Below are 9991 nucleotides of genomic sequence, written 5' to 3' on the forward strand. Positions count from 1 at the left end.
GTTCTCAGGGGAGGTGTTGCATTGTGAATGTATTACTCAATTCGAGGGGGGGGGGGAGGGGTGGGGCTGGCCACATCTCAAGAGTAACATTGCCCTCCTTCATTGAACCCTGCGCAGATCCACCCCTCGAACCCCCCACCCCGCCTCCCACCGCACCCTGCCTTCAGATCTTCATTCTTCTCAAAGCATCAAAAGCACGATTCCCTGAAAGGCAAAACATGTCTGTGATTGTACAGAATTAACATATATGACATCATAGCCGACGCGTCATCATATGAAGACATTGGTCTGAGTTTTTGCGTGGAATCTACGGGGCTTAAACGTGGACGGGCCCCAATGAGAATAGGTATACCTTCTGTTTCTCCCATTGAAACCATTACACTGCCGGGTCCCGGGCACTGAGCAGAGTTTCTGGGTGTATGTGCCCATTAGCTGCACAGAACAGTGGACCTTTTTCAGATTTTTTTTTTGTTTTAAGCATGCGGTTCTATGTTATTCCAATGCCAGGTTCTGTTTGCCGCTGAGTTTTATACAGCAGGTTTTTGCCACAAAAAACTCACCAACATTTTTATTTTTTATTTTGCCGGGGTTCCCCCCTTCCCAGTTATTTACGACCTATTCCCCGCCCCCCATCCCCTTATGTCCCTTTGCCCCACGCCCATATTTTTCAATGTGATTTTTAGGCCAAAAATCAGCAGCAAAATACTCTGCGAAGAAATACCCGGCAATGAATGAACGTCATACCAAGCAGGCAGTGTCATAATTAAAGTCATGTGGTAGAAATGAACACTGCAGTGCATTTGCAATTCTGAACCATATGTCAGGTGTATTCAGAGGCATATTTGAGGTATATTCAGAGGCATATGTGAGGTATGTGCAGAGGCATATATCACCTATATTCAGAGGCATATGTGAGGTATATTTAGAGGCATATGTGAGGTATATGCAGAGGCATATATCGGGTATATTCAGAGGCATATGTGAGCAGAGGCATATGAGAGATATATTCAGAGGCATATGTGAGGTATATTCAGAGGCATATATGAGGTATAAGCAGAGGCATAGGTGAGGTATATTCAAAGGCATATTTGAGGCATATTCAGAGGCATATGTGAGGTATATGCAGAGGCATATATCGCGTATATTCAGAGGCATATGTGAGGTATATTTAGAGGCATATGTGAGGTATATGCAGAGGCATATATCGGGTATATTCAGAGGCATATGTGAGCAGAGGCATATGAGAGATATATTCAGAGGCATATGTGAGGTATATTCAGAGGCATATATGAGGTATAAGCAGAGGCATAGGTGAGGTATATTCAAAGGCATATTTCAGATATATGCAGAGGCATATGTCAGGTATATTCACGATTGGTTATTGAACTATAAAAGGGCAGCAATTAGATTTAGTCCAACCTTTTTTTCAGTATATGTCATTTTTTTTTCTACCCATCATATGTGGTTCAAGGTAAATGAATCCTTGCAAATCATATTATTGTCAGAAGGCAGCAATATATATGGCAACAGGGCTTAATTCAAGCGCTTTGTGAATCGAACCATAGTCTTTTTACATTTCAATTAAACTGATATAGCCAATATGTGTGCAATATGCCATTAGACCATCCAATATTTAAATTATTTCATGGATAGGTGAGTCGAATGACTGTTTTGCTCACTTCGGGCCACACCAATGATGAACTGCCCCCTCTTTCCGTGCAATTCAGGATAGAAGACCGCCATCTGCTGGGAGATGCATTCTACATGTTAGAGTAGTAAGCAGTTCCGAATAAACTAAAAGGCTAAACTCTTAAAATTCTCAATAATCAGTATACATTTTCTTTCTGTTCCAAACGCAAGTGATTTGTGATGACGCGTGAAAAGGCGAGAAAGAGCCATTGATACATTTCACCCGGCACACGCTCTGCCCTTCATCTTCGTTTGCACGGCTCATGTTATAATACACTATTATTGATAATCGTTATAATGCGTCATCAATCAACTATTCACAGTGTCTGTAAGGAAACACAAATGAGAGGAAATACGCCAGGGTAGTCTCCATGAATCACGTACATAAATTAGGCATCACTCAGTTAAGGTGATAACACTGTTCCTATGGTATCCCCCGGAGATGCCACATGGCGGGATATTACTTCAGGAATTCCTGAATTGAATGTTAAGGGGGTTTGCTATTGAAACACCTCGGACAGTGGTATAGACACAGCCAGCACAGAAATCTGTAAAACGACATTTTGGTTTGCTTACAACTTTAACACAAATGAACCGCTCCTTGCAAAGATTGGCAGTTGCAATGCATCACACAGAATGGCGATATTTGGAAAATTGTGTGCATGTTAGCCGAGTGAAACCATGGTCATCAAAAGTAGTGTATTTAATTGAATTCTGTGTGAGTTTTCCAAGTTAAGTTGAGGGGAACTCTCATGAACATATGATAATAATTGATCAAAAACTTCTCAACTGTCCAAAAATTAAGATCTGCAAATAGCCCTTCTGTTTTCGGCAAAATGTTACTTACCCGTAACAGTAAATTTGCTGCTACATATCTTATTATAGATTCACATGCTCTGCATACTTTTGCCACCTAGTGGTTACGTTCAGACATTGCATCTGCTTTTTCTCAAAGTGAAAATTGTGGGATTCTATCTTGAACACATATATATGTTATACCTACATGGTATCTGGTCATTGCATCTAAAACAAAGCATCGACAAACCAAACTATTTAATACGTTTGTTGTCACCTCGCTCATAGAGTGGCAGTATTTTGGATGCAGTTGCGAATTAATGTTTGGATATGCAGATTTTACCCCAGAATGATACCTGGGTAAATAATCCACACCTGATGTTCTGTACATGGTGGCACAAAATTAAATGTCTGCACTGTTTTGACAGTTTTTCTTTTTTTTTTTTAACAGCAATTTATCTGTGGCTTTGTGGGTTCCCCAAAAAGGAGAGTCTGACATAGAGATCCACCTTTTAAGCCAGCAATAGCAATGAGTTCTTGGTCCCTCCTCACCCCACCACCCAAAACTGCAATTTTGGAGCGCTGCTCTTAACGCAACCCAGAAAAACTCAGGCAGACAAGCAGTGTCTCTTTACCTATAGGCTTAACCTGGGTAAATTGCCAGTGCGGTGGAACAGCTCTTTGCCCACAGCTGACCCCCCCTCTACCTTTAGGAGTCCCAGAAGAATGCATAGCTGAATGAGCACCCGGCCACATTACTAAAGACAGGACATTGTAGCTCATTTGACTGAGCAACTGATGAATACCATAGGAGGACCAATGCACTCTTTCTTTTCCAGTCATAATATATAGTTGGGTACTATTATTGGCAACCAGGGAACATTAAGCAGCCAATCAGCTGGTTCTTTGTGAAATTACTTTTTTTAAAAGGCCTCAAGAGATAAAAGACTGATTTACTTTGACTGATTTTCTTTTGATCCGAAATGTGTCATTGTAAAGGTCTTTTTCTCTTGAGACCTTTAAAATTACGTTTTCCCTTTTTTTATATTTAGGGGTTACACCACCCGACCCCCGCTGTTCTCCCCCCACAACCCACCCTCACCCGTGGTATTTCAGCCCCCGCCCCACCCTCTCTAGCTGGTTTTCAGTCCCAGCCCACCTTCCACACCCACACACTCCACCTCCTAAATCAAATGACATACATACAACACACACACACCAACACACACGCGCACGCTCACATACACAATTACGCGTTCTCCTCACCCTCTGCTTCCTGATCCCTCAGAGGCTGTCAGCCCCTGCGCTCTCTCGTTTGCGGCAGGGGCGTGACAGTTCACTTTGGAAAGACTGCTCTGTGCAGTCATGGAGCGGTCTTTCTGAAGCTACCTTTTAGTGAAAAGATCATTTGACTGGGACGAATCCGTTGCATTACATTAGCCTTTACCACACCCCACATATCTCTCCGGCCTCCTGCGTCACTTCAGCTCCCCACACAAGGCCATGGAAATGGAAGAAGGGCTACAGTCAGAGCCCTGCGTTCCATTAACATGGTGGCCATTTGTTTCTAACTTTTCCCTCTTGATGAGTGGTGCCCTTATTCAAATATTTCGAATGCACGTAGCATTGCCCAAATTGGCAATAGAAATAATGCCCACCTCGTCGGGCCAGTGATTGGTGTTAATGTCCCTTGGCCCTCCTTAAAGGCCCTAACAAAACTTTGGCTGAGGGCCGTTCCTACTGTTTAGGGCCCTTATAGTGCTGCATTACTGCTTAATGAATGGTGGACGTTGCATTGAAGACAATACAGTGGCAGGGGGTAGTAATTGTTGGCATAAGTCTTCCCTCCAAACATTGTAATGTTTCTCATTTGTATTTCCGAGTTTTAAACAGAACATCTTCCCCAATCGGAGGAATGTTCTAACAGCATAATAGGTCTTCAGCCACAGGTTGTCATTGTGGTTAAGGCGTGCCCATCATTATGTGACCTTGCTTACAGCAGCACAGTCCTGTCATGATAATGATGTGTTATTTATATAGCGCCTTAAACCAAATTGCTTTACAGAGCACATATTTACATACAATATCACCCAACCGAAATTGGTACTCATTTATCGACTTCGGAAGGATGAAATGCTGAATTGGCCTTGCCGGGATTCGAACCTGCGACCTGCAGATCACGCTCAGATCGCAGCAGCGAGCGCCCAACCCGCTGAGCTTGTGGGGAGGGCATTACCACCCTGTAAAGCCCCCAAGAATGTGCTCTAATGCTACTGTAAAATGCCAGAGGTCATCCATTGCGCTATGCCCACAATGTGGGCTTTACTCTTTATATAGAACAAAATATATTTTCAAAGAAAGGTGCCGGAATGCACGGCAGCCGCAAAGTGCATACACGGTTTAGGATCGTTGAGTCATGAAAAGAAAGCCTAATTGTTTTATTTGCTCTGCTATCTTTAAAAAATAAATAAATAATAGTAACTATACATTTTGTAAATGTTCAGTTTGACGAGGCTACGGTTTGGAGCTGTTGGCACGGAACCGTGACCACATTCTGCGCTGCAGGCGGGGAGGCGAGTGGGCGCAGATGCGTATAGGATAAATCACAGCTCCTGGTGCCAGCTTGCTCACTGCCAGGCCTCTGTTCTCGGGGCTTGGCTGCCGGCCAATGCTATCCTTCCCACACGACTGTCGTGCTCGGAAGGGGCTGGCAGCTGCTGCATCCTGCAGCGGCCGCTTGCAGCCTGCCCCCGTGGATACAAAAAGGCGAGGCACCGCCCTGGGTGACGCCCAGCATCCGGAGGTTTCATTCCGGAAGGAAGGATGTCTCTGCGTTCATGCGGAGGATACAAGCAACAGTCGCACCTTTATGCAGAAGCCTCGCACGAAGCAGTTGTTGACATATTTACTATTTTGCAGCGCTTTGAAGCAGCTGTTTCCAAACATGGTGAACGGATATAATTCTACACCAGTTCTGGTCATGCCTTGGGCGTTTTTGTTGTTTTGGACATTAATATTCTCTTTCTAATTTGTTTAACCGTGCGTCCACATAAAAGGCGTGCACCTTTTATTCTGGTGCGGACATCTTTCCTGACAATTCTCTGAATGACACCGCATGTTTCCCAGTGTGCATGACACGTACGCGATTTTGTCCCGGTTATTCGTGGCTTTCAGAGACACACCTGCCAAACTGGTTTCTCTGGGGGGCCGGTGTCGCTCTTTTTCGACATACGATCCGTTTACCTTTATGAATAAATGGACCAGCAGAAGTCAGGGGTCATGTTCTTAAGACTGCCACATTGGATGATGAGACAGCTTTCTCAAACTCAAATCACATTTTTTGTAAATTTAAGGGCCCGATTCATGGGTTGTTTTGCACGGTTCATAGTAACTTTGCACTGCTGAAAGGTGTCTTTGCACTGCCGACACACACCCTGATTCATGGAACCGTGCATAGTGTATATTTGCAGTGCAGTCTGTGCAAAGTCAGTACAAAGTCATTTTATATACTGTAAAAATGACTAGGCACTGACTTTGCACTGCAAAAATACACTTTGCACAGTCACATGAATCAGGGTTTGTGTTGGCAGTGCAAAGTCACTTTTCAGGAGTGCAAAGTCACTTTGAACCGTGCAAAGAAATTCCATGAATTGGGGCGTAAATGGATGACCTTTTCAAATATTAAAACTATTCACAGCATGAATGCAGGGGCGTGCACGTGCGCCCCTCCATTGCCCCACCTGTGTTGTGGATATTTAATCATGTTGTAGTGTGTTCAATAGATTACAGATGCATAACTGCTGTTAGAGCACAAACAAAGCAAGAGCATTTGTGTTTGGAAACATCAGTACACCTTTGAGAGAAGGCACACATTTGTAATACACACATTTCAAATGTTTGTTCTTCATCCAGACAACCAGTTTTGTTTGCAAAAAGGTGTATGTTATTAAATGAGTGCATGTTTTTAAATGTACTGCGGTTTGACTCAGTGTGCCAGACATAGCCAACGTTGCCATGAGCAGTCATTTCTGGCAAACCTCTGGTAACAAAGAGCTGATACAAATATTGAGGATTCAGGCAAATGTCATGAAATCAGCAATTTAAGATTTCTAATCAATACAGAATTCGGAATCAACACAATGGCTTTTATTTACCCGAGCCTAGATCCAGACGCACTCATGTCAGCTGCGTCATTTCACCTAAATCCGTAACTGACAAGTTAAGACTGGAGTCCCGCCCCATTGACATCACAGGAAGTGAACGCAAGGAACCTATCTCCCAATCAGGGGCCATTATGTTATTTTAAACCTGCTCTCATAAAACGAGAGGCAGCATCAGGTAAATAAACTCCAGGCTACTGAAACACGAACACACCTGAAGGCGCTCTAAATGTGATACGTTTGTGCTATTTGTGAGCAAACCACAAAAGCAACAAAGTGATGTGCCATGCTACTAGCAATAATGGACAGGAGATGACCTGTTCTGCCATCTAACCACCAAATGGTGCCCACCAGACGTGGCCCCAGTTCTGAGGTTTGTTTTTTTTGGTTTGTTTTATTACTTGCATTGCGCACCAGACCCAAGGGTATCAGGAACCACTGCATAAGACAACTTACAGCTTAGAGGTTGTTATGCTATGTTATTATACTTTTGCTGTTTGAAATGTTACACTTAATGCAGCATGATCACGCAAGTCTATCAGGCTAGCTTGCAGCTGTGGAAAACACTTTCTAATGACAGTGTTTACAAATGCAAAATCTATACAACTTGTGTGTACACCATTTGACCAAGTCACCATAGGCTCTCCTGAATTGTGGGTTAGCACCTCCAAATCATATTCTAGAAGAGCTGTACACTAACTCAGGACCCTCATCTGTGATGCACGTACTCACTTTAGTTTCGATCATAGGGTCTGTACAATCTACATTAAACTCGCCACTCAAAATAAGGCCTGCCTTGGGATGTCTACCATATTATACTTCTGTAATGTGCCGCATCACCACCGGAGTAGTTTCCAAGCGCTGACCTCATAATGTGACCCTGCCAGAAGAAGCCAGACTGTATTCTGCTGGGAAAGGGGAGAATGAGCAGTGGGAGAATGTGAGCGGGTCGGGAGCGGCGTTCCACTACTTTCATTTTTTACTGTTAAATGGACCATTACTTTTTGCAACCATTTTCACCATTCAACAGCTGTTCTTTGTGAAGTTGAAGCACACTTCTCTACTGTATTATCACATTGCAGTTACAGTTCAACTGAAATCTGTTTCAACTTAATTGGCTGTCAACCAGCATGGCTGCAATCCTTGAAAAATGCTTTGCGCATTGTTCCCTTCCTGCCTACTTTATCCCCCGCCAGGGCACAGTTCCACTGCTTTTTTTTGTTGGTACGCTTCTACCACTGAGCATGAGCCAGGCTGAATAAGGAGATGGCAACGAGAGTATGGACTTTCCAGATGCTGGGAGGGAGTTCAGCAGTGGGGAATGCTTTGGACACATGTGGATGTATGTTAGTTCAAGTGTGCAAACACCTCACTGGACCATTTTAGCGCCAAGATGCTTTGGCGTATGTGGGCTTTATGAATGTGAATAACATAACTAGCTTTTCAGCAGTGAAAAGTCACTTTGCACCGTGCAAAATTTCCATGAATCGGGCCCATAATATGTACAGCAGTAGGTGGTCAAAATAGCAACTGCCTTTTGTGGTCTTACTGTGTGACAACACCATTTCTGTGTGTGAATTGGGGCATGTAAGCAGGTCCTGCAATACTTATTATGGGCCCAAGGGACAGTCAAGCATTGACATGCAACAGGGGGTCTGTAATGTTGTGTTGGTCTTTGGCAAACACTTGTATTGCCCCCTGTTTACTTGTTGGCCGGAATGATGAAACATTTCCAGTGCATCATAAAAATGACTGACATGTTTTACAGCTATGCAAAAAAGGATGTGTTTATCCCTTTCTCGAAAAATACCAGCTCTGCATCGTGTATTAAATAGGAATGTGAAGGCGCTATACTATTTTATGAATAGAGTTTTAAGTACGTTTTAATTTGTAAAATGGCATATTTTGAAGAAAAATATAATGTACATAATATATATTAAAAAAATAACTCCAATGAAGTGTCATGTTTCTGTGATTAAGTATGCTTGATTTTCAGTAAACTATTCAACTAATCTCTTGTGTCATATTCCAATAAATATTTTTTTAATACATCCTTCCTCTCAATGTACATGGATGGACTTAATTCAATAAAAACAGCACACAATATTATTTGTTGTATTGGTCCTGGTATGAATATTTTTGACTAATTGTTATTTAATTAAATTGAATCATTGTTTATTCTTTTCAGGGTTTATAAAATGTTCTCACATTTGAAAACCTCACTGGTTAAAGAGGAGCAAACCCCCTTTCATGAAGTGCAAACATCTTTAAGTTCCATTCGTTTTCAAGTTTTAATACATAACCAAGGTCATTGTCAAAAAAATGGAAAAAAACACAACATGCTGTTCGTTTATACACATGTCAAGTACATTCAAAAAGAACATGCCTGTGATTAAATTAAATTACAATGATACAGTAATATATTTACAAATATTCTAAACTTTCATTTTGGATAATCCTCCAATTACATATGTATTTAATGCAATACTTTACAAACTCATTAATGATTCCAGAAAGTTCCTGTACCCTTACAATGGCATCCATCTAGGGGAAATACTATTGGCTGATTAGTTTACAGAAGAATATTGCTGATCTCATTACCTGAACACAACAATTCCGCCCCACAATCTGGGTCAAGAAACAGGATGTTTGTAATTTGAACAGTCTGTTTTATTTAAAATAATGAATCAAGCATTTAAATATGTAAAGTTAGTTTACAGAAAGGTTAAACAGAACCTGCGTGCTGTTGTTTCACTAATGTTTTCATTTCAATTAGCCGAATCGTCCATATGTAGAACAAATGTGAATAACTATTGTAGACAATAAGTGTAGGGTAGATGCAAATTGACTTTGATTTTAATAAAAAGTACATTTACACAATCTACGGTATGGAATTATAGTGGGCTATTTGAAATTAATCTCCAGTTGAAATCAAAAGGGTAAGCAGTACTCAGAATAAAATGTGCAAGGGGGCGTACATGGAGCAAGGGCCTCAGATGGTTACCGACCTGTATGCCACCCAGCTGGGGCGTGATTGCTATTGCTCCCCCCCCCCGGGGTTGCCCGGGTGAAAATCTTTTTTTCCCCTCGGTAGATGGGCATGCACTTGCGTGAACCCACTCTCCTGAGAGAAGAGCAAAAAAATGGCTGCCGCCATGGGCCTAATTTACACAAATATTTTCAATGGGAGTTTCCCATGTAAAAACATTTTTGCAAATTAGGCCCCTAGTCTCTTTTCCATTTCCAAGGTGGTGGCTTTGGATTGGAGGAGCGCCAGGACCGGAGCACAAGGCTCTGATTCCACAGTTAAGTAGGTGGGGAGGGAAGGGTGGTTATTTTGGTGGTTG

The sequence above is a fragment of the Ambystoma mexicanum genome, chromosome 2q (genome assembly GCF_040938575.1).
Source record: "Ambystoma mexicanum isolate Mex_15411 chromosome 2q, UKY_AmexF1_1, whole genome shotgun sequence".
NCBI lineage: Eukaryota > Metazoa > Chordata > Amphibia > Caudata > Ambystomatidae > Ambystoma > Ambystoma mexicanum.